The 26,749-nt window shown below is 44.8% G+C and overlaps 1 non-coding gene and 1 pseudogene across 1 annotated transcript; both read left to right on the top strand.

The window, feature by feature from the left end:
- The window catches only part of LOC141198690 (uncharacterized), a 98,583-nt pseudogene that overhangs the window by 29,109 nt on the left and 42,725 nt on the right, over nucleotides 1-26,749 (top strand).
- Nucleotides 5,293-5,410, top strand: LOC141198724 (U5 spliceosomal RNA). The gene has a single exon (XR_012270522.1). It is a non-coding gene; the product is annotated as a U5 spliceosomal RNA (small nuclear RNA).

Below are 26,749 nucleotides of genomic sequence, written 5' to 3'. Positions count from 1 at the left end.
GGGACACACCATTTGCAGAAGCCCTAATGTGACCAAATTGCAGAAAACAAGAACAGTAGAAATCCTCATAAAGGGACACCATTTTGGAAATTATAGAGTAGTGACTATTTTGACTCCACAGGCACTTTCCGGAAATTAGCACGCAGTGGATGTTGGAGAGTGAAAATTACAAATATATAATTTCATTACCCAACACATAGTGCCCAGATTGTGCTCCAGGAGACACACAGCATCAATTAAGTGGGTTCTTCTCACTATAGTATTGTCAAATACATGGATGCTAAATGTGGCTTGGGGGCACTGCAAGGCTTTGAAGTGAGGGTGAGATTTGACTTTGGGAGAGTGGATATTGCTGGATTGGTTTATGGAAGCCATGTTGCTTTTCAAAAGCCTTTGAGCCACTAATAATGTGGAAACCTCTGGTTTTCCATTGACAGATGATGGATCTGAGTGGGGACTTGTTTTTTGTGAGATGAGTAGAAGTTTTTATTGGTATTATTTCACCTACATAACATTGTTTGGTGGCTTTTTATTGCATATTTGGGAGGCAGAATTAACAAACAGTTGGACACCACGATCCACTGGTTCATCCTATGAGGTTTTCTATTAGTCTGTGAACTGTTATTGTCTTGGTGAATAATGACGGCTAACATAGGGCAAAATTAAAAAAAATCACAGAAAAAGATACAGCCTTACCAACACCAAATCATATAACAAATGCACTAGCAGGATGCAGAAGACCCTAATGATAAAGGTGTGGGGGGGGGGGGGCAGCGCAGGTGCAAAATACTGATGAAGCAACCACTCACAAACCTACCAATTCATGGAGGGGGTGGTTGCCTAGTATTAAAGATGCACACAGATGAAGCTTGCATAGGACGCCAGTCACACAGGTAGGTGTGATGCAGTGTCTGGCTTAGGATAGTGATGATGCCCATACTATTACATCAGGAAGGCTGCCCAGCACTATATAAGTGCCCCCCACATAGAAAGACACCCCAGTACACCCAACCAACACTAAAATGCTAATGCATTTGTTATCTGATTTGGTGTTGGTAAGGCTGATTTTTTTCTGTGATATGTTTTCTTGGTAAATAATGATACTTTTACATAAAGTACATTTTTATGGAGAGTTTAATTAGGAATATTCAACAATATAAATTTTAAGGATATGTTATTTATAAATAATAATTGGTTTTCTTCTTGGCAGATGACTGTACCAGGAGATCAGAGGAACAGCTGACATCTTCAATTTTTAAATCAGATGATCTTGAGATCACACAAAATACAATTGAAGTGAATGCCATTAACCCAGATATACCATCATCCCTTCACAGCAAAGATCTGTCATCTGGTCATTTGAAACAGGTTCTGTCTTCTAATTCATTACCAACTACTAAGGAAAATCAAAGTCACAAAATAAGCATTAAAAAACAAATTGCTCCTAAAACAAAGAAGCCATTTTCATGTTAAGAATATGGAAAAAGTTTTTCCCTCGAAAAGTCTTTTCTTGGGCTGTGTGCCCACTATGCGTTTTCCAAGCGTTTATGCTGCGAAATTTCCGCAGCATAAACGCTTGGGAAATGCTTGGTAATCCGCCCCCCAGGGTCCCCAATGACAAGCCGCAATGTCAATGCCCATGCTGCGGATTTTTCCGCAGCGTTGATGCTGCGCTCAAAAATCCGCAGCATGTCCATTCATTTTGCGGACACGCAGCGTAATCGCCGCCATTGACTTGCATTGAAACGCATAATATCCGTGTCAGTACATTTGTACACACGGATATTATGCGTTTCTATGTGCGGATGGTACCCAAGTCTGGAGAAGAGGAGACTCTCATCCAGACCTGGGTACCATAGAAACTGTAAAAGAAAGAATTTAAAATAAAAAATGAAGTTTATACTCACCTTCCGATGTCCTCCCGGTGTTTTGTCTGCTCCGTCCCGTCTCTTGCAATGCTCGCGCTGTTGTGAAGGACCTGCCATGACGTCAGAGTCATGTGACCCATCACATGGCTCAATGACATCACCGCAGGTCCTTCACAACAGAGCGAGCTGCCCAACACACCGGACGCAACGGAGATAACACCGGGAGGACATCGGAAGGTGAGTATAAACTTATTTTTTTTATTTTTTAACATTCTTATTCTTTTTTTTTTAACTAACTTGGTCACACTACTATAAATCCATGCTGGTTGCATGGATTTATATAGTGTGAACAAGTTGTCAAGCACTTTTCCAAGTGATGCTAAAATCGCTCGGAAAAGCGCTTGATAACCCGCATGCAGAAATGCATGCAAAGACGCTTGACAAACGCTTCTACCTGGCGGGAAAAACGCATGTAAAAAATGCATGCGTTTTTCCTGCCAGGGAGAAGCGTAAAAAATATGCAGCATTTCTGCATCGTGGGCACATAGCCTTAAGCATGAAAACATTCACACAGCAGAAAATAGATTTTTTTGTTCCAAGTGTGGGAAGTTTTTTAACCAGTAATCAAATCTTGTTAATCACCAGAGCAGTCACACAGAGGAGAAGCCATTTACTTGTTCAGAATGGGGAAAATGTTTTACAGAGAAATCAAGTTTAATCAAACATCAGAGAAATCACACAGGGGAGAAGCCTTTTTCCTGTTCAGAATGTGGAAAATGTTTTAGCCGGAAATCAGGTTTGGTTAAGCACAAGAGAATTCACACAGGGGAGAAGCCTTTTTTCTGTTCAAACATGAGATCTAATGTGATAGAAGATTACAGTCCGGGGAAGACGGGAAACATTCATATAGACGGCTGGTGGAGATGTAGTCAGTGAAGAACTCTGGCTAAATATGTTTCAAGAGCCGTAGTAGAAGATGAAGATGTCCTCCTCATGAAGTAGTTATTTCTCATGTCACGTGTAATGAATATTTCCTGCAGTATTGCAAATGCCGATTGCAGTGTCTGTAAATGAGAGGAGAATTAGCTTTATGGCAGATGAGTCTTTGAGAAATGTGTTCAGCTACAGACTCCAAGGAAGAAACTGCGTGTTGTCTGTGTCCTAAAATATATAGGTTTTATTAGTATATGTAAAGAAGAAAACTAAATACTGTAAAATAATAAATCTCATATGTTTCCCTTATTATCTCCAGTAATTGTATTATTACACAGGATTTTTATGATGTTACATCTGCTCATCATCTTCTCATTCAGGTCCCTACAATATCAGATCCTCTCAGTGAAGATCTTCTATTTAAGAGAATTTTCCTAATGGACCCATCAAAGATGGATTTGGACAGAGACAAGATGGCGGAGGGGATATTACACCTCACCCTAAAGATCCTCTTCCGTCTTACTGGAGAGGTGAGAGATTCTGATGACGTCCCATTACATCATTCTTATCTATGGGAATAACAGATGAACAGAACTGGAGAGGTGAGGACTCTGGAAATGTCTGTAGTGAGATTTATTTATATGTCTTTCCATAACCAGGATTACATATTAGTGAAGACCTCTAGTGAGCGCTGTCAGGTCCATGTGTCTGAGGGATGGGAAAGACCCCTGAGCCCAATCACAGGGCCTCCATCTCACCCCTTCATACATGATGACATCAATGACCGGAAGATCGTAGAACTCCCCTACAAGATGATTGAGCTGCTGACTGGAGAGGTGACCGTGCTGGGAATGCTGGGACATTATACAGTAACGCTATGAAAGGATCGGGGGGATGACGGTATCATTGTATGTGTCAGGTTCCTATAAGATGTGAGGATGTTACTGTCTATTTCTCCATGGAGGAGTGGGAGTATTTAGAAGGACACAAAGATTTGTACAAAGACGTCATGATGGAGGTTCCCCAGCCCCTCACATCACCAGGTAATGGACAGGACTAAATACACACGGCCTATAATTATCTGTATGTAAAGAATAAATTCAGTCCCTGTATGTGTTTCTTCCAGATCTATCCAGTAAGAGGACAACACCAGAGAGATGTCCCCATCCTCTTCTTCCACAGGACTATAAACAAGAAGATCACAGTGTTCCTCAGGATCATCAGGTAGATGGAGAGAAGGTGTCATGAGATCTCCCCTATGATGTGTAGATGGCTGTGAAGGTCTTGTGCTCAGTCTTGTTTTACCCACCAGTATTATGTGTTTTCCTTTTGTGTAATGAGAACGGTGAAGATGGCAGGATTAGAGCTGATCATAGATGGGACTTCTGCATCTGTTTGTGACTTTTACAATATTTGTTTCAGGGTGAAGATCTGACCCATATTAATACTACAGAGACATATGTGAGGGGTGATAAGTGGTGTAAAGAGGAGATTCCTACATATGACTACCCAGGTGAGTAGTAACCACTAATTGCTGAGAAGTTACAGATTCTTCTCAGTCACCGGCTGTGGCTGCTTTATCGGTTGTGTAGTCCGGCCGTATCACAATCGTGTGATCACCATTTTGCCTCTAGACCACAACATTCTCTTCCACCCAAAACTGTTCAAATGATTTTGGGCATTGAAACCCTTTTCCATAGAACTTACAACCTGGAGGATCCACCTACTCCCTGTGATTAGGAGACGTTACCTGCCCAGATCTGTAAACCACAAAGCCAGAAAATCATTTGAAGAATAATATTATGATGGGCCTGTAAGAGAAAGCGGAGGGTAATGATGCTGTTGGCTTCCTAGATCCCTGATATCTTATTGGATGAATCTACCTTCTCTCCATTCTGTGCTGCTGAATGTCCTCATATGGTTCCTACAAGACCAGGTCCAGTCTTTCTGGCCAAACTTCACATTTATGATCTACAACATTAAATGTGCAGTGAGGGCCAAGTGTGAATTTCTGTACAATAACAACAGAGTTTCCCTTTATCCTGACTTTTCAGTTTCTTTTAAAACCGACTAACTTCAAACCAGATTGTGATAAACTAAACAAAAAAAACCAAAACATTACACCTGTGCCATGATATATCTCTAAGCTAAATTTAAGACACCTCAGCTCTGCACTATTATAAAAAGTTCTCTTTGAACGTCTAATATTTCTTCTTGAAACTCCTCTGACAGAAAATATTGGCCCTTACGATAGTTTAGATTGCCAAGAGCCACCGAGCCCCATACTCTAATTACCCCAGAGAGGTTTCACCACTACTTACTCATTTTTCTCTGATGAAGACTGTTGAGTTTGATCATTTCAGTAGATGTGTTATTGTCTATACTCACAGTTTTTACTTTAGTAGTTAGTGCCCAAAATACTCTGATTTAACCTCTTCCTGCAGCCAGTTTTGTGTTCCTATCTGGGCCCATTTTTCAAATCTATGGAAAAATACTCTGGCTTCTCTTCAGAATGTAAAAATCTTTCGCCTTTTGCTAAAGATTTCCATGGAGAGAAGCAAAACTGAGTTTTGTGAAGATATTTTTTCAATTTTTTTTTTTTTAAACACAAATTGAAAGATTGCCGGGAATTTTACTTTGATTTTACACAATGTCTGCAAAACTGCTGAATGGTTTGTGGTATCGGGGTATTTATATTCTGGGCGTTGACTAAATGCTTTTGCTTTTTTTTTTACCCTTAACTGAAGGATGCTCCAAAAATGGAAAGAAAAAAACAACCACAAAGAGCTGAAAAATGGAGAGCTTCATCTGCTCCCCCAAACCCGCTATGTTATTAAACCACTAAACCCGTTAAAGAGGTTATGTACGGTTTGTCCTGAGGAAGGAGTCGGTGGTCTCTGAAACGCGTAGACAATTAACCTACATTTTTATCCATAATAATGCTTTGTCGTGACTCCAGAGAGCGCAGAAACAACTTCCTTTCCCAGCACCTATCTCTGACATTTTTCAAATCTGACGTGTGTCACTTTATGTGGTGATAACTTTGGAATTCTTCACAAAGGATAATAGGAAACAAATGGACCTTACAAATAATATTCCAACTTCTCTTGAATCTGACAATACCTTGTATGCAATTGTACACTACTGTCTGGGCACATGGCAGGTTAAGAAGGGAAGGAGCGCCATTTAGCTATTTGAATGCAGATTTTGCTGGGATGGTGTGCAGACACAATGTATTGGGGACACTGTTCGTTGTCACCTGACAGCTCAAAAGATGGCTACCACAAACAGGCTTAGCGCTATCTACTCCATTTTCCAGATCCCAGGGTTTGCCTTGCTCATCATCCTTTTACCCCCTCTACATGGATTTGGACTTAGACAGAGACCCCCCTAAGCTTGGGCCACAGTGTTACCTAATGTTCTGTGGTGTGAGATGGCAAGAAGAATAGTCAGATAGCCGGGTCAGAACATGGAGGTCAGAGAAAATACAAAATCACACAAGAGTAGTCAGTAAACGGGCTGAGGCTATAAGAGGAAACAAATACACAAGCTGGGAGCTGAGCACAGAGGACTGAACCAGAGGAGGACAAGGCTGTCTGTATCTGGCAGCTTCCAGCAATATGCTTCCAGCTTTAGTAGGGTGTAGTGCTTTCTAAATGGCTGAAGTAAGGAGCAGATTACTCCAGCTGGACAGCACACACACCCATACTGCCAGACTGGATGGTGCTACAGGTCCCAGGCACCCTAATCTTAGAGGCTGGACAGAGCCTGCGCCGCCCAGAGCTTCTGGTTCTGATGTCTCCTCCATCACCAGCGCCACCTGCAGGATGAATAAGGCGGCTCCTGGTGACAGAAGCAGACGTCACAGGAGCAGATCCCAGAGGAGATGGGACACACCATTTGCAGAAGCCCTAATATGACAAAATGGCAGAAAACCAGAGCAGTAGAAATCCCCATAGTGACTCCATTTTGGAAATTATAACCCTCAGTGAATTAATCTATAGGAGTAGTGACTATTTTGACTCCACAGGCACTTTCCGGACATTAGCACGCAGTGGATGTTGGAGAGTGAAAATTACAAATATATAATTTCATTACCCAACACATAGTGCCCATATTGTGCTAAAGGAGACACACAACATCAATTAAGTGGGTTCTTCTCACTATAGTATTGCCAAATACATGGATGCTGAATGTGGTTTGGGCGCACTGCAAGGCTCAGAAGTGAGGGGGAGATCTGACTTTGGGGGTGCGGATATTGCTGGATTGGTTTATGGAAGCCATGTTGCTTTTCAAAAGCCTTTGAGCCACTAATAATGTGGAAACCTCTGGTTTTCCATTGACAGGTGATGGACCTGAGTGGGGACTTGTTTTTTGTGAGATGAGTAGAAGTTTTTATTGATATTAGTTTTGCCTACATAACATTGTTTTGTGGCTTTTTATTCCATATTTGGGAGGCAGAATGAACACCATGCTCTACTGGTTCATGCTATGAGGTTTTCTATTAGACTGTGAACTGTTATTGTCTTGGTGAATAATGACGGCTAACATAGGGCAAAATTAAAAAAAATCACAGAAAAAGATACAGCCTTACTAACACCAATAATCGTACCAATTCATGGAGGGGGTGGTTGCCTAGTATTAAAGATGCACACAGATGAAGCTTGCATAGGACGCCAGTCACACAGGTAGGTTTGATGCACAGTGTCTGGCTTAGGATACTGATGATGTCCATACTGGGTAGGAAGGCTGCCCAGCACTATATAAGTGCACCCCACATGGACAGACACCCCAGTACACCCAACCAACACTAAAATGCTAATGCATTTGTTATCTGATTTGGTGTTGGTAAGGCTGATTTTTCTGTGATATGTTTTCTTGGTAAATAATGATACTTTTACATAAAGTACATTTTTACGTAGACTTTAAGTAGAAATATTCAACAATATAAATTTTAAGGATATGTTATTCATAAATAATAATTGGTTTTATCCTTGGCAGATGACTGTACCAGGAGATCAGAGGGACAGCTGACATCTTCAATTTTTAAATCAGATGATCTTGAGATCACACAAGATACAATTGAAGTGAATGACATTTCTCCAGATTTACAATCATCCCTTCACAGCAAAGATCTGTCATCTGATCATTTGAAACAGGTCCTGTCTTCTGATTCATTATCGACTACTAAGGAAAATCAAAGTCACAAAATAAGCAATAAAAAAGAAATTGATCCTAAAACAAAGAAGCCATTTTCATGTTCAGAAAGTGGAAAATGTTTTACAGAGAAATCAAGTTTAATCAGACATCAGAGAACTCACACAGCGGAGAAGCCTTTTTCCTGTTCAGAATGTGGAAAGTGTTTTAGCCGGAAATCGTGTTTGGTTAAGCACAAGAGAACTCACACAGGGGAGAAGCCTTTTTCCTGTTCAGAATGTGAGAAATGTTTTAACCAGAAATCAGATTTGGTTAATCACCAGAGAACTCACACAGGGGAGAAGCCTTTTTGCTGTTCAGAATGTGGGAAATGTTTTAAAGATAAATCAGATTTGTTTAAGCACCAGAGAACTCACACAGGGGAGAAACCTTTTTCCTGTTCAGAATGTGGAAAATGTTGTAGCTGGAAATCAGATTTGGTTAAGCACCAGAGAACTCACACAGGGGAGAAGCCTTTTTCCTGTTCAGAATGTGGAAAATGTTTTAGCCGGAAAACAGAATTGGTTGAGCACCAGAGAACTCACACAGGGGAGAAGCCTTTTTTCTGTTCAGAATGTGGAAAATATTTTAGCTGGAAATCAGGTTTTGTTACGCACAAAAGAATTCACACAGGGGAGAAGCCTTATTCCTGTTCAGAATGTGGAAAATGTTTTACCCGGAAAACGGAATTGGTTGAGCACCAGAGAACTCACACAGGGGAGAAGCCTTTTTCCTGTTCAGAATGTGGGAAATGTTTTAGCCGGAAATCAAGTTTGGTTAATCACCAGAGAAGTCACACAGGGGAGAAGCCTTTTTGCTGTTCAGAATGTAGGAAATGTTTTAGCCGGAAATCAGATTTGGTTAATCACCAGAGAAGTCACACAGGGGAGAAGCCTTTTTGCTGTTCAGAATGTGGGAAATGTTTTGTGAAGAAATCATCACTTCTTAGTCACCAGAGAACTCACACAGACGAGAAGCCATTTTCATGTTCTTAATATGGGAAAAGTTTTACACGGAAATCAACTCTTAACAAACTTCAGAGAAGTCATACAGGGGAGAAGCCTTTTTCATTTTTAACCGAATATTGTATCCTCATAAAGGGGTTGTCCGCTACTAGGACAACTCCTTCTCATTCCTCATGTTTGGCCTTGTTAAAATAAAAACACTCATACGCACTTCCTGTTCTGGCGCCGTTCCATTGGTGTCACAACTTGCGTTTCTGTAAGGCTGTTACATCACACAATCCTGCTGCCAATCAACGCCACCTTCAGACGTATTGTACATCAACAGGAAGGACATGGCCTGGACATATCACCAAGAGAATGCACACACTGAGAGTACTCTCTTCAGACCGTGTTCTTGGCGGAATTATAAGCAATTTACAGCCTCAAACATGACTTTCGATATGGGAAAGAAAGAAGAGATCAGAGGTTAATCTGAGGTCCTCCACCTCTGTCAGCATGTCTGGTATGCAGAGTTTCTTATGGAAGGTCTTATCTTCCTGCTCCGGAGCTATTACTGCCTCACCTCAGCATGGAAAAAGAAGCAGTCTAAACCCTCATGATGCCAGACAGCTCCAGCCTGTAAGTGACCAAATTAAGACAAGTCGTCATTACTTAAACAAACTAAAATATTTTGCGGAGGACCTTATCACTGGAGGTGACTTTAATTTTGTCTTGGATCCTTCTTTAGACACGTCCCTGAGCTGGAGTCACCAATCTAAAACACAAACAAAAGCTTTGCTAATTGTGCTTTGGTCTCAACCGGTCGATGTATGGAAGATACTACATCCAGACGTAAAGGATTATACCTATTATTCTCCTTTACATATTATGCATAGCCATATAGTCCTTTTCTTAATTAGCTGTCACTTGCCTACATGGCAACCTACATCTCAGGTAGGAACTGCTGTTTGGTCAGATCATGCTCCTGTATATTGTAACTAGCTATTGAACCCATTCTACGCCCGGGTGGCGAGCATTTTTATTGGTATATGGTCTCCCATGCTGGTATGTGCTGCCCCCCTCCTGGTATTTCTGCTGCCCCCATCCTGTCCCCACCATCCTATCCTGGTATGCATGGCACCCCTCATCCCCAATCCTGGTATGCATGGCACCCCTCATCCCCAATCCTGGTATGCATGGCACCCCTCATCCCCAATCCTGGTATGCATGGCACCCCTCATCCCCAATCCTGGTATGCATGGCACCCCTCATTCCAAATCTGGCATGTATGGCCTCCTCATCCCAGAAACCTGGTATGCATGGCACCCAATCCCTCATTCTGGTATGCAATGCACGCCTCATCCCCAATCCTGGTATATATGGCTCCCTCATCCCTATCCTGGTATGCATGGCACCCCATCCCCTATCCTGGTACGTATGGCACCACTCATCCCTATTCTGGTATGCATGGTACCCCTCATTCCTATTCTGCTATGCATGGTACCCCTCATCCTGGTATGAATGGTACCCCGCATTCCTATCCTCGTATGTATGGTACCCCTCATCCCTATCCTGGTATGCATGGTACCCCTCATCCCTATCCTGGTATGCATGACACCTCATCCCTCATCCTGGTATACATGGCACCTCTCATCCCAATTCTGGTATGTATGGCCTCCTCATCCCAGAAACTTGGTATGCATGGCACCCAATCCCTCATCCTGATATGCATGGCACGCCTCATCCCCAATCATGGTATATATGGCGCCCTCATCCCTATCCTGGTATGCATGGCACCCCATCCCCTATCCTGGTATGCATGGCACCCCTCATCCCTATACTGGTATGCATGGCACCCCTCATCCCTATACTGGTATGCATGGCACCCCTCATCCCTATACTGGTATGCATGGTACCCCTCATCCTTATTCTAGTATGCATGGTACCCTTCATCCTGGTATGCATGGTACCCCGCATTCCTATCCTGGTATGTATGGTACCCCTCATCCCTATCCTGGTATTCATGGTACCCCGCATTCCTATCCTGGTCTACATGGTACCCCGCATTCCTATCCTGGTATGTAGGGTACCCTTGGTCCCTATCTGGTATGTATGGTACCCCTCATCCCTATTCTGATATGCATGGCACCCCACACCCCCCAATACTGGTATGCATGGTCCCCTCACCCACTAATCCTTGTATGCATGGCACTCCTCATCCCTATACTGGTATGTATGGCACCCCTCACCCCCCCAATCCTGGTATGTGTGGTACCCCTCATCCTGGTATGCATGGCACCCCATTCCTCATCCTGGTATTCATGGTACCCCTCATCCCCCAATCCTGGTATGCATGGTACCCCTCATCCCCCAATCCTGGTATGCTTGGTTCCCCTCATCCCCCAATCCTGATATGTGTGGCCACCTCACCCCCCTGGAAGGGGGTGATCGCTCTTGTACTATCTGTATTTGGGATACAACTTCAGTTGGAACCTAAAATCTGTATCCTAGGACTCCTGGGAGAGGACGTAGATCCAGACTCCCATATGGCAATAGCTAGCTCAGGAATATTATTCCAAGCCAGAAAGTTGTTGGCACTACATTGGATAGACAATTCTCCCCAAACGATAACAGAACTAAAATCCAGGAAAAATAACACTCTATGCTTGGAAAGTGGAGCTTATATTAAAGGAACGCTCTCAAGAAATCCATACAAATATGGGAACAATGGTTAAATACACCAGGTATTGCTTCAAAGAACCTTCACAGAAATACTATACTGGATCGTTTGTCCATTTCCTTATAGTAAACCAGGAATTTATATCCTTATACCCAAGGTGTCAGCAAATAATAATTGTCTCAGTCCACACAATTGTCCCTTCTTAGATATATTCTTTTTCTTTTGCTGTCTCAATAGGGAAAAAAATAAGCAGTCATGAAGTATTCAGATATTTATGTGCAAATTACTGTTCCAAACCATTGTACTATAGAGCGATATTGGGATTTATATCATTGTAAACCGGTTGTCGTATTGTTTACTGGTTTTTCTCTTTATTTTTTTTTGTCACAAAGTTTATTTAAAAAAAACAAATGTTGGTAATTCTTTGTTTTGTTAAATAAAAATGATCTGATTGAAAAAAAAGAAAGGAGCGAAGGTCTTTACTAGATCAAACGTATACAAAATGCCAAGATCACATGTGAAGATACTCGTACGAATTCACAAATAAATGTGGTCGCTCAGTGGCAAGGAGGTTACATCCACACGTGTAAAGGACATACGTATCCAAAATAAAAGGGGCCCCCGGACAACAAATTCATAACCCCACTGACCTAGCTAAAGCATTTAGTTGCTTTTATAGTTCGCTATATAATATTCATGGACAATACCACGACATACCACCTAATATTCTTGAAACTAAAAATGACAAATATATTATGGACACTGCCGTTCCTTCCTTACAGACCCCTGAGGAGGAGATACTAGACAAAGCTTTCACTGAACAAGAGATAGGACAGGCCAATAAATCATTCCCTATCGGGAAGAGCCCTGGGGCAGATGGATTCAATAATAGATTTTATAAGATGTTTTCCCCCCAGTTATTACCATTTTTAGCCAAAGTGTTCAATAATATCTCAGAAGACTCCCCCTTTTGCCCCCCAATCACTTAAGGCTCAAATAACGGTTTTATCAAAGCCTGGAAAAGGACCAAATACCTGCCCTAATATTCATCCAATATCATTAAATAATGTAGACGTCAAAATATTCTCTAAAGTAATTACAACACGGCTCTCCCACAATCTACCCTCAATTGTCAGCAACGATCAGGTTGGCTTCATTAAGGACAGAGAAGCTCGTGATAATAAAAATAAAACATTAATTTCACATGCAAAAAAACAGGGGATCCCAATGTGCCTTGTTTCTGCCTACGCTAAAAAAGCGTTTGACACAGTGAATTGGACTTTCTTGAAGAGCACCCTACCACAAATTAGGTTGGACTCTTTCTTGTTATCTAAAATTCTCTCCTTCTACACTGATCCTAAAGCGATAGGGTAAACGGCCTTCTATATGACACATTTTCTATTAAAAAGGGGACGAGACAAGGGTGTCCCTTATCACCTCTCCTATACACATTGGTGATGGAACATTTAGCGGTAGCATTACACACAAATCCAGATATTAGTGGAGTTACTATAGACTCACATCACTATAAACTAGCTCTACATGCAGACGACCTGTTGCTCTATGTTTCAAACCCAATGATCTCATTTCCCTCTATAATAAAGGAATTTGAATAACTCGGCCATGTAAGGAATTTTAAAGTCAACTACTCTAAAACAGAAGCCATGAACATAACTTTTAACGCTGAACTGACACAATAACTCATTTCTAACTTTCCCTTTAAGTGGCAAAAAGACACAATTAAGTACCTGGGTATACAAATTCTGGGGAACTTGGATGATCTGTATTGTTTAAATTATATCCCCCGTCCTTGAACAAATGGTTAAAAATTTAATGAATTATAACTTGAAACCCTTGTCCTGGTTTGGTTGTATTAGTGTGATCAAAATGGACATTTTACCAGATCTTCTTTATATATTTCAGACCGTTCCGGTTTGCGTTCCTCAGATTTCTCCCGTCTCAACAATTCTAAGAGCAAGTTTGTATGGGGAACATCGAGGCCTAGGATACGTGTTAAAATATTGTAAAGAAACAGGAGGGAGGGTTAGGGAGCTGCAACGCTGAATCCAAACAGGGTGAAGATAGTCCACTGAAGGGTGCCGGTCCGGCTGGTGAGCACAGCCATATGAAGAAAACGAAAAGGAGAAAATCGGCACTCCAACAGGTAAAATATGAGAAAAATATATTGGATCATTTAAAAAAAAAACTAAAAATTTAAAATTCTTACACGTTTCTGGCGCTAGGGTTGCGCCCTTAGTCATAGCAGATGAGAAAAGGACAATGAAGTCATATATATATACAAGCACAATGGAGTCACATAATACAAAATGAGAAATCAATTAGACTTGCAAAAGGTGTGAAGAAAATCCCAGCCACAGTTCACATTGAAGGCAACGAGATCAAATACAGACAAGGTGATTATTACAAGCGTCACACAACAAGCCAGAAATGCAAAACACCATGATGGTGAAAAATAAGATAGAATTAGACCTCATCCTCTTATTCATGCATATCCGTATCCCCCTCTGTATATAAACTGTTTATTGCAGGACATTTGTGTGAAGACCTCCGGTGTTAGCTGCCAGGGATTATCCCATATAGGAACACAACACCGGGATTAAGTGTACAGGTGTGAGATCACCGGGTCAGAACATCTCAAATGCCATCAACTATAGCAACGGAAGGTGGGAGGATATACTGATTATAGAGAGACAGGAACATGTATGCATGAGATGGATGATAGATTCAGTATAGAGCATCGCAATAACAATGTCCAATAAACAGAGAAAAAGCATATCAATGTCTAAATTGTGAATAGAAATATTGTTCTTATCGATCTGACACACGTAAAAATATAATATAAAATAATATGCACAATAACCAATATGGAGAAACTATAAACCTATAACAATGAACATATAGAGGGGAAAAAATTATGCAAATCAAAATTGATTACATAGTAGAAGATTTACAAGGAAATCCACCCACATCTGATCTGGTGCAAAGTATAATATCCTGGCAAAGGATCATAGAGCCGCAGATATACCGAGCATTATCTGTCATATCAACGGGAGGCAAATAGATGCATCATTGTAAAACAGACGAGAACAAATACAGAACACTGGTGAGATTACTGTGGAGCATTGTAATGGCGAATCAGATTACTGTGGAGCATTGTAATGGCGAATCAGAATACTGTGGAGCATTGAAATGGCGAATCAGATTACTGTGGAGCATTGTAATGGCGAATCAGATTACTGTGGAGCATTGTAATGGCGAATCAGATTAGATGGAGCGTACAAATCCATGATATCCAAGAGCTGAATGTATAACAGATCAATGGCAATGGGAGACGTCTGCATAGAGTCTGATGGAAAACCTGATCATGAGGCTATAGATGGAGGAAGCATTTCTATCTGTATCAACGAAAAACAGGTAATTACATTATAATAAAACTGACAAAAACAAATATCTGATGCAGAACTGAATCGTGAAGCTGTGGATGTAGCGGGAATTTCTATCTGTATCAACGAAAAACAAATAATTGAATTATATTGCGAGAAAACTGACAAAAATAAATATATGAGAAATGGAAAATAAATAAGCTGCAGAACATTGCAATGGAAATACTCCGTCATTGCTGAAAAATCTTTAAGATATTTGCATCATTTATGTGCGTTCTGCGAAGATGAATCAGCGATGATAGCGCAATATACAGAAAGGCAAATAAGTACACCGGCAAATAATAACCGGAAAAACACAAAATAAATTCAGAAAACCTGGAATGTCACCATATAGATGGCTGCTGGGAATAAACCAGTATGAATTTCATCAATAGATGTAAAACAGGTCATTGCGGAAATTCATTACCCGAAGGGTATTTAGAATGTACACATCAAATCCAGAAGGCTTCACGCATATTAAGGTGTTTCTGTCTGTTTCCACCCATTACCGGATAATTAACTTTTTCAAGACCAAAGAAAGAAAAATGTGTGAGATCATTATTATGTATGGACACGACATGTTCTGATGCCCCAGAGTATGTGCTATTAGAACTGTTGATATATGAAATCTGCTCCGGTGCTCTCTATGAATCCTACCAATTTGTATAAAACAATGTTGTCCAGTATTCTGGAGGAAGGCATTTATTTGTCGGTGTTTAATAACAAAATTCAGCGCTGGCTGTTACCTGATTATCCCATTTTACCCAATTTTCATGGGCTCCCCAAAACACACAAGGGTATCTCTCCCCCCCCCCCCCTTCGCCCTATTATCTTGGGTATGGGTTCATTGAATGAGAATTTAAGCCAATGGCTGGTGAACATTTGTATCCTCTGGTTATTCAAACACCAGGCTATGTGAAAGATACTACGTCTGTCGTGAGGGTTTTTGACAGGTTCGTGTGGCAGGAAGAATATAGGTTTGTCACCAGCAATGTTGTCAACCTGTATTCCTCCATCCCTCACGCATTGGCCATCATTGCTGTTCAACACCATTTAAATAAATATAGTAACATCTCATAAAGTGGACACCACACTCTATAGAAAACCTTTCTCAGGTAACACATTACAGTTGTCTTCCAATTCTCAACTTACTCTATACAGTTCGCAGGGGCGACTCCGTATAGTTGGAGGTAAGCACTCCGATGCTGTTCAGCGAATGTGACCCGTGCTACACAAAAGATGTAACTTCCAACATAAGTGCTGATCCATCCTCCGTGGATTCTTTTATGCCTAAGGGGAGACCTGCCCACATACCCCCTGTGATGACATCACGGGGGCTGGTCTCCAGCCTTCATATTTTTATTAGATATCTGTTTTTTGCGATAACTTATCATGGGTTGATCATAGAGGCCCGAAAGTGATACCATATTTTCCGTTATGATTTTACCTTTCTCCAGAGACCACAGACGGTATACCTACCGTCTGCTATTTTGTTGCTTTTGCGCCACAGAGGGGCTTACAGAGACGGGAAAATATCCATATTGTTCCTTAGCTGACCCTGCCACCCAAAATATAGGCCCCATTATTATCGGACATATGGAACTTTAGTTATTCCATATCAGCTTTGGGCGCTTTGCAGGCCTTTGTTACATTCCCTTTGAAGCACTGAGAATACAACCTTCTCAGTTAGCTGTAAATCTATCACAAGGCTGTGTCAATTGGGTTTGGTAGCACCTTTTGGGCCAGCATTTGCTTACAAGGCCCTTCTCATGTGTGTGTTGATTTGCATAGAGGCAACTGGCCAAAGTGTCAGCTCTTCTCCCGTGGACAATTACTATAGGGGATGAGGGAAGAGGAGTTTTGTACATCGAGAGGCTGAAATTCTTGCCCATTCTTCCTTGCAAATCAGCTCGAGCTCATTGCGGTTGGATGGAGGGCGTTTATGAACAGCAGTTTTCAGCTCTTTCCACAGATTCTCGATTGGATTCAGGTCTGGACTTTGACTTGGCCATTCGAACACCTAGATACGTTTATTTTTGAACCATTCCATTGTAGATTTTCCTTTATGTTTGGGATCATTGTATTGTTGGAAGATAAATCTCCCTCCCAGTCTCAGGTCTTTTGCAGACTCCAACAGGTTTTCTTCCAGAATGGTCCTGTATTTGGCTCCGTCCATCTTCCCATCAATTTTAACCATCTTCCCTATCCCTGCTGAAGAAAAGCAGGCCCAAACCATGATCCTGCCACCACCATGTTTGACAGTGAGGATGGTGTTTTGAAGGTGATGAGCTGTGTTGCTTTTACGCCAAACATATCGTTTTGCATTGTGGCCAAAAAGTTTGATTTTGGTTTCATCTGACCAGAGCACCTTATTCCACATGTTTGGTGTGTCTCCCAGGTGGCTTGTGGCAAACTTCAAACAAGACTTTTATGGATATCTTTGAGAAATGGCTTTCTTCTTGCCACTCTTCCATAAAGGCCAGATTTGTGCAGTGTACGACTAATTGTTGTCCTATGGACAGACTCTCCCACCTCAGCTGTAGATCTCTGCATTTCATCCAGAGTAATCATGGGCCTTTTGGCTGCATCTCTGATCAGTCTTCTCCTTGTTCGAGATGAAAGTTTAGAGGGACGGCCGGGTCTTGGTAGATTTGCAGTGGTCTGGTACTCTTTCCATTTCAATATGATCGCTTGCACAGTGCTCCTTGAGATGTTTAAAACTTGGGAAATCTTTTTGTATCCAAATCCGGCTTTAAACTTCGCCACAACAGTATCTCGGACCTGCCTGGTGTGTTCCTTGGTCTTCATGATGCTCTCTGCACTTGAAACAGTACCCTGAGACTATCACAGAGCAGGTGCATTTATACGGAGACTTGATTACACAAGGTGGATTCTATTTATCATTACCAGTCATTTAGGACAACATTGGATCATTCAGAGATACTCACTGAACTTCTGGAGTGAGTTTGCTGCACTGAAAGTATAGGGGCCGAATAACATTACACGCCCCACTTTTTAAATTTTTTTAAAAAGTTTAAAATATCCAATAAATTTCGTCCCATTTGATGTTGATTGTTCCGAAAAAAATTTGAATTTTATATCTTTATGTTTGAAGCCAGAAATGTGGCAAAAGGTAGAAAAGTTCAAGGGGGCCAAATACTTTCATAAGGTACTGTATGTGATCTGGTGTTCTATGGGAACTGTTAGGGTATGTGCACATGGTCAGGAGCTGTTGTGGGTTTGACACTGCAGCTTATGCAGCAACAAACCTGCAGCGGCCAGGTGTTACAGCATAGTGTATAGGATTTCTAGAAATCCCATGTCCACTATGCGACTCTGTGCACCAATGGATCACCCACGAAAACTGGCATGCGTCGCGTCTTTCAGACCCGCATCATGTCAATTTCTCTTGCGGGTCCACATGTGGACTTTCTCCACAGTCTAACTTCTATGAGGAAACTCCACATGTCCCAAAAAAAAATTGCACCACTCAATTGCATAAAATGAGGGCAGAAGCCGCACGGCTATCCCGCAGCTTCGGGGCCGCAGACGCCTCCTGAGCGTGGGCACATACCCGTAATGTGTGATTGATAAGGATGTGGTGTAGAAGTGGAGTTTTTCCAAGAGTGGGCGGTGTGACTGTGGAAGGATCGATGAGTGGAGGTGGAGCTGGGGCGGAGTCTCCAGGGTGCCTAAAAAGTTTTTGCCAGTATGGGGCCTGAAATTCCTGGTGGCAGCCCTGCACACATATACATACACTCATATACTAATCTTTTATGATATTGGGGTCTTCTGGAGAGGGCTGCAGAACGCACTGTGGAGGAGGGAACACAGCAGACAGGACTGATTTCAGCTTCCTGCCCCTACGTGCTGTCCGATGCTGTGGACTCTCCTCGCCCAACCCCCTACTCTTAGAGGAAATTCTACTGGGAAAGGAACAGCAGGAGACAGAAGACCCACTGTAAGTCCACGCAGGAGGACAGACACAGCAGCCAATGAGCGCTCTTATCAGTCTGATGGGGAAGCGTTCATTGGCCACCAGCCTCTCTCCTGCATGACATGCCCCATTTTTCAATGGCCGCACTTTGCCCAGGGTGTCAAAAATCATTACGGGTGGGAGTGGACAGGGTTAAGCAGCATCAGCCCTCAGTCAAGGGGCTCCATAGCAGCTGCGTGGTCTACTGCCTGAGCAGTACGCCCCTTCCTGCATGGGCCCTCCTCCACCTCTGGGCCCGGGTGCGGCTGCATCGGCGGTATGTCCGCCCCTCGCTGCGGCTCTGAGCAAATGTAATATTATTTATACCCAACCGAGTGGTAAAGAAATCAGTGAGAAACTTGTGGGATAAGAAAGTAAGAACGCCCATTACACCCTCAGATGACTTCCCTCGTGGGCACAGTGTCCGAAATGGGGTTATTTTAGGGGGTCGTATGTTCATCACACCTCAAGGGCTTTGCTATTGGCCGCTCCGTACACCTCGTACACACATGGCTCCGCTCCGTATACACAGCTCCGATCTGTACACCTCGTACACACGCGGCTCCGCTCCGTACACCTCGTACACACATGGCTCCGCTCCGTACACACAGTTCCGATCTGTACACCTCGTACACACGCGGCTCCGCTCCGTACACCTGGTACACGCGCGGCTCCGCTCCGTACACCTGGTACACGCGCGGCTCCGCTCCGTACACCTGGTACACGCGCGGCTCCGCTCCGTACACCTGGTACACACGCGGCTCCGCTCCGTACACCTCGTACAAACGCGGCTCCGCTCCGTACACCTCGTACACACGCGGCTCCGCTCCGTACGCCTCGTACACGCCCGGCTCCGCTCCATACACCTCGTACATGCGCGGCTCTGCTCCGTACACCTCGTACACACGCGGCTCCGCTCCGTACGCCTCGTACACGCCCGGCTCCGCTCCATACACCTCATACACACGCGGCTCTGCTCCGTACACCTCGTACACGCGCGGCTCTGCTCCGTACGCCTCGTACACGCGTGGCTCTGCTCCGTACACCTCGTACACACACGGCTCTGCTCCGTACACCTCGTACACACACGGCTCTGCTACATCCACACTGTAAACCCCTCCTGACCCCACACATAAACTTCAGCTCATCCAGCACCATGACAACCAGCACAGCAGAGTCCTGCATCCACTGAGGCCCCTGATCATGTGACCCCTGACTCCTCCCCTCCTGTGACCTCATCACAGCTCCTGTGCGCACAGAGCAGCCATATATGTGGTGGTGGCTCTGCAGGTGGAGGTATGTGGAGACCCCATTACTGGGCGCAGGGGGCATTAACCCCTTCACCACGGAGACTCTTTTGGGGTCTTGTGTTGCCCCTTTATAAGAATCATAAGGTTTTTGTTCTGTTTCCTGTAATAGATACATACGACCCAACTATGGAGACAGGAAGGGAGGAAACGTATTGTTCTCATAGTACAGGACCCCTTTACTGGCCCCACAGTGTAATGCCCCCATTATGCCCCTTATGCAGGATGTATGATGCCCCCCACAGTGTAATGCCCCCATTATGCCCCTTATGCAGGATGTATGATGCCCCCCACAGTGTAATGCCCCCATTATGCCCCTTATGCAGTATGTATGATGCCCCCCACAGTGTAATGCCCCCATTATGCCCCTTATGCAGGATGTATGATGCCCCCACACAGTGTAATGCCCCCATTATGCCCCTTATGCAGTATGTATGATGCCCCCACAGTGTAATGCCCCCATTATGCCCCTTATGCAGTATGTATGATGCCCCCACACAGTGTAATACTCCCATTATGCCCCTTATGCAGTATGTATGATGCCCCCACACAGTGTAATGCCCCCATTATGCCCCTTATGCAGTATGTATGATGCCCCCACACAGTGTAATGCCCCCATTATGCCCCTTATGCAGGATGTATGATGCCCCCACACAGTGTAATGCCCCCATTATGCCCCTTATGCAGGATGCATGATGCCCCCCACAGTGTAATGCCCCCATTATGCCCCTTATGCAGTATGTATGATGCCCCCATTATGCCCCTTATGCAGTATGTATGATGCCCCCACACAGTGTAATGCCCCCATTATGCCCCTTATGCAGGATGCATGATGCCCCCACAGTGTAATGCCCCTTATGCAGTATGTATGATGCCCCCACACAGTGTAATGCCCCCCATTATGCCCCTTATGCAGTATGTATGATGCCCCCACAGTGTAATTGACGCGCCCCCTGGGACATATTCCTTTCTTTCAGGGGAATACCCGGAGCCGGATCAGATGGGGGTTGTAGTCTCCGAGTGGCTGTGACCCGGTCCGTGCCCAGGGTGTCAAACTCAGTTGTATGTGGCAGTCCTACAGATGTTATTAAGTTCTTTATTGTCGACTACGCCACCCGTTGTGTTGCGGTCACTGTGGCCGCCGCTGCAGCAGGGTCCGCTGAGGCTGATGGTGTTGGTGCAGCTTGATAGGATAACCCCCAACGGGAGGGGTATAGCCTCAGGGGGATCAGGTGCAGAGGATGGGGGTTGTGGTGGTGCAGTGTAGACGGCAATCAGAGACAGAGTCGGGTTGTGCAGTTTAGGGTATTTACTTACTGCTGATTTTCCCGGTCACTCTAGCTTCAAGTGACCACCCGAGCCGTGCTGCGTCCACCAGGTCCTGGATTCAGCCAACCCCCAAATAAGTCCGGAGCGTGACCCTGAGCTCTCCTTCTGTCCTTTCCTCTGGCCGTCCCCACCAGTGATCCACCTAGGTCCAGCTCCCTCGGGCCTTCTGTTGGGAGACCCTTGGCCTTGGGTTCCCTGACCCTCCACGCGGTATGCCTTCGGGGTGGATGTGGTGGGTGGCCGTGGCAGATGCTGCCCACGGCCTCCGGTCTCTGGCTAGGGTGTGCTTCTGCCCCCACCAGTTTGGGATCCGGTACCCTGTGCCGACTCTTCACCCGGGGATTTAATTTGGGTTCTTGGAGTCCTCTTTTCTGTTTCCCCCTCTGGGTCTTTCCTTCTCTTTCTCCTCTCTCACTCTGGGTCTCTCTTCTCCTCTGCTCGCTGACTTGCTCTCTGCAACTGACCCTGTTCTTAGTTGATGCCCACCTTATATATCCCTCTATGTGTGAGCTCAGGTGACCAGCACCCAATGAGCTCCTAACTTTACCCAGGCTGCTCCCCCTATCTGCCCCTATACTACTTGGGATGTTCCACCCCCCTCCCACTCCAGCCAAGGACAGACTCGGTCGTACCTGCACATTTCTAAGTGGGAGTACCGTTGGTCTGCCCTCCGGAAATGGGATGTGTGTAGTGCATGCAGCCTACCGAGCTCAGTTCCACACTCCTTCCCTACCCGGGAGTGGAATATCACACCTCTGGCTGAGGTGCAATACTCCTGTAGCAGCCGAATCCTCAGGGTGCTACATAATGCCCCCATTATGCCCCTTATGCAGTATGTATGATGCCCCCACACAGTGTAATACTCCCATTATGCCCCTTATGCAGTATGTATGATGCCCCCACACAGTGTAATGCCCCCATTATGCCCCTTATGCAGTATGTATGATGCCCCCACACAGTGTAATGCCCCCATTATGCCCCTTATGCAGGATGTATGATGCCCCCACACAGTGTAATGCCCCCATTATGCCCCTTATGCAGGATGCATGATGCCCCCCACAGTGTAATGCCCCCATTATGCCCCTTATGCAGTATGTATGATGCCCCCATTATGCCCCTTATGTAGTATGTATGATGCCCCCACACAGTGTAATGCCCCCATTATGCCCCTTATGCAGGATGCATGATGCCCCCACAGTGTAATGCCCCTTATGCAGTATGTATGATGCCCCCACACAGTGTAATGCCCCCCATTATGCCCCTTATGCAGTATGTATGATGCCCCCACAGAGTGTAATGCCCCCATTATGCCCCTTATGCAGGATGCATGATGCCCCCCACAGTGTAATGCCCTCCATTATGCCCCTTATGCAGTATGTATGATGCCCCCACACAGTGTAATGCCCCCATTATGCCCCTTATGCAGTATGTATGATGCCCCCACACAGTGTAATGCCCCCATTATGCCCCTTATGCAGGATGTATGATACCCCCACACAGTGTAATGCCCCCATTATGCTCTTTATGCAGGGTGTATGATGCCCCCACACAGTGTAATGCCCCTTATGCAGGATGTATGATGCCCTCACACAGTGTAATGCCCCCATTATGCTCCTTATGCAGGGTGTATGATGCCCCCACACAGTGTAATGCCCCCATTATGCCCCTTATGCAGGATGTATGATGCTCCCACACAGTGTAATGCCCCCATTATGCCCCTTATGCAGTGTGTATGATGCCCCCAAACAGTGTAATGCCCCCATTATGCCCCTTATGCTGGATGTATGATGCCCCCACACAGTGTAATGCCCCCATTATGCCCCTTATGCCGGATAAATGATACCCCCACACAGTGTAATGCCCCTTATGCCGGATGTATGATGCCCCCACACAGTGTAATGTCCCCATTATGCCCCTTATGCAGTATGTATGATGCCCCCACACAGTGTAATGCCCCCATTATGGTCCTTATGCAGGGTGTATGATGCCCCCACACAGTGTAATGCCCCCATTATGCTCCTTATGCAGGGTGTATGATGCCCCCACACAGTGTAATGTCCCCATTATGCCCTTTATGCAGGGTGTATGATGCCCCCACACAGTGTAATGTCCCCATTATGCCCCTTATGCAGTATGTATGATGCCCCCACACAGTGTAATGCCCCCATTATGCCCCTTATGCAGTATGTATGATGCTGCCACACAGTGTAATGCCCCTTATGCAGTATGTATGATGCTGCCACACAGTGTAATGCCCCCATTATGCCCCTTATGCAGTATGTATGATGCCCCCACACAGTGTAATGCCCCCATTATGCCCCTTATGCAGTATGTATGATGCCCCCCACACAGTATAATGTTCCCACAGTACTGCCTGAGGTTGGAATAAACTTTCTGGAAAATGGTCTTCCCTTTCCCTGCTCCCCTACATGTATACCCTCGAGCATGTATACATGCATGTAGGGGAGCAGGCCTTACTAGATATTGAGGCTTTGTACAGTAATATACAGCATGAGGATGGCATCAGAGGTGTAAGACGTTTCTTGAAATTGAGATCAATAAAGTGTAGCAGACATAATGACTTCATAGAGGATCTTCTAAAATTCACTTTTACTCATAACTTCTTCCTTTTTGACAGGAAGTACTTCCCCCGAGCTCAGCGGTACTGTGATGGGGAGCCCCTGTGCCCCCTCGTATGCTAACCTATTCCTGGACTAGTGGGAGGAAATCACAATATTCATAATGATCATAAGTGGTGGCATCCATATACTGGGACATAGTATAGATATATTGACGACATTCTTATTATCTACTCAGGGACGAGTGAAAAGTTTCTTGAATTTGTCAGGGAACTCAACATCAATAGAGTCGGCCTTAGATTTACATCAGAGGTTAATTATTACCAGTTGCCTTTCCTGGATGTTCTAAATAAGATATAGCGGGATGGGACCCTAGCGACACTTATCTACAAAATACTTACAAGCACTAGTAAACTATTGAAGTGGGATAGCCGCCACCCCATCCCCCTAAAAAAAAACAACAAAAAAAAACAAACAATATCCAAGGGCCAATTTTTATGGTTGAGAAGAAGCTGCTCTAATATCACAGATTTTAATATACGGCCAATAGACATGAACACCAGATTCATGGAACAAGGGTACAGATACTCCTTCATACCTAACCAAGAAAAAGATGGGATAACACGAGAAATAGGAACTTTGGACAATCAGAGTGACCATATCTTTAATATCCTCAGAAAACACTAGGGTGTACTTGTAGTCAACTCGGACCTGGGAGTGCCGTGTGATCTACTACCACAATAACTTTCAGAAAGTGTCGGTCAATTAGGGACCGTTTAGTTTACAATTCTGAACAGCCAATCACAGCATTTCTCACTGTTTCTGGCAATCAGATTGCCGGAAACAGTGATGTGCAGCCTGGGATCGGTGCTCATAAGAGCATCGATCCTAGGCTGTTGCTAAGAAACCCCAGCCCTCTCCCCAACCCGCTATGATCGGTGTGATCGCCAATCACATCGATCGCACCGATCATAGCGCCACCGCGCGGTGACTGGGCGGTCACGGGGCGGTGACCGGCTTGAGACCTACCTGTCACCGCCCCATAACCCCTTGTGATGTCAGCAGAGGCCCCAGACAGCTCTGATTGGAGCGATCGATGATGACATCGATCGCTCCAATCAGAGTACCTGAACACAGGTGACAAGGCGGTCACAGGGCGGTGACCGACTTGTCACCTCCCTGTGACCCCCTGTGATGCTGCCCAGGCCCCAGCCATCTCTGGTGCGATCGATGCCATCATCGATCGCACCAATCAGAGTTCCTGACCGGGAGGTGACTGGCCTGTGACCTGGCTGTCACTACCCTATCATTCCCCCTTTGACCGCCCTGCAGTTCCTCACACTTGGTGAGGATTTCTACGGAGCGGTCACGTATGATCACCTCTGTGCTGGGCATTGTGTTGCCACAGAAGCACCTGTGACACCACAAGACCTTCTCACCTGCTCCAGTCGCTGCTGCGCTGGCGTCCTGCTGCTGCGTCCTGGGTCTCCTGCTCCGTGTCTTGCTGCTGCAGATCTTACTCCTGGACCTGCTGCTGAAAGAAGAACAGAGAAGACTTTGGTAAGTCCATCTCTGTTCTCCCCTCATCCACCCCAAACCCCTCCTTGTTTGTTTTTTTGTGCGTCCTGCAGCGGCCGAGCGCTGACCAGTGACTACTTCACTGATCAACGTCCAAGCTCGCTGCATTTCACGACTTTATTTCATCCCTGTCAATTCTTTCTCCTCCCCCCTCACTTTGCACCACCTCCGTGCGTACATCCAGCAGCCACCGAGAGTTTATCGGTGACGCAAATCACCGATCAGCACTCGTGCTCGCTACTTTACCTTTTTTTTTCAACTAACCATTTTTTTTCCTAGAGGCCGGTCACGCTGTCCGATTGTGCTCCGTGCTGGGCCACAGAAGCCTGTGACACCACAATCGATGCTCCTGCTCCAGAAGACATCTTACAGAAGACATCTGATAGACGACATCTGAAAGACAACAACTTTAAGTAGGATTTTTTGATCCCTCCTCATCCACCCCAATCCCCCTCTCCCCCTTCCCATACCCCTTTCTGCCTCCAAGTGCTGATCATCACTTCATCGCTCGACTGTTGTCCGTTTTCCTTTTTCTTTGCGCTTCGTGCAGCGGCCGAGCGCTGATCAGTGACCACAGATCTTATTCCAATCGCATACCTTTTTGCAGTCCAGTGAGCGTCAGTCACAAATAGCCAGGGATCGCTAATCAGCAGGTGCTCTGCGCAAAGAAAGATTTTTCCTTTGATATCCTGTTAGCAGATAGAAGGTGGCACTCCAGCAAGCGATTGAATATGAAGATCCTTTATTCTTTACAATTTTAAAACATGGAGCCGGGAAAGTGGGAGTCCTTCAGGTGCTGCTGAACCGCCACTCAGACGCCCCAGGAGAAGAGATGAACCAGCGCCCTCCCCCTACTACTGACCCCATGTGGACCTTGCCCCCCAAAATTATGAGCCACTGATTCCTGATTTTGTGG

This window comes from Phyllobates terribilis, unplaced genomic scaffold, assembly GCF_046119375.1.
Source record: "Phyllobates terribilis strain yellow unplaced genomic scaffold, ASM4611937v1 Scaffold_99__1_contigs__length_5935540, whole genome shotgun sequence".
Taxonomy (NCBI): Eukaryota; Metazoa; Chordata; class Amphibia; order Anura; family Dendrobatidae; genus Phyllobates; species Phyllobates terribilis.
Note: the sequence above shows the minus strand (reverse complement) of the source record. Positions and strands in the feature narration are given on the sequence as shown.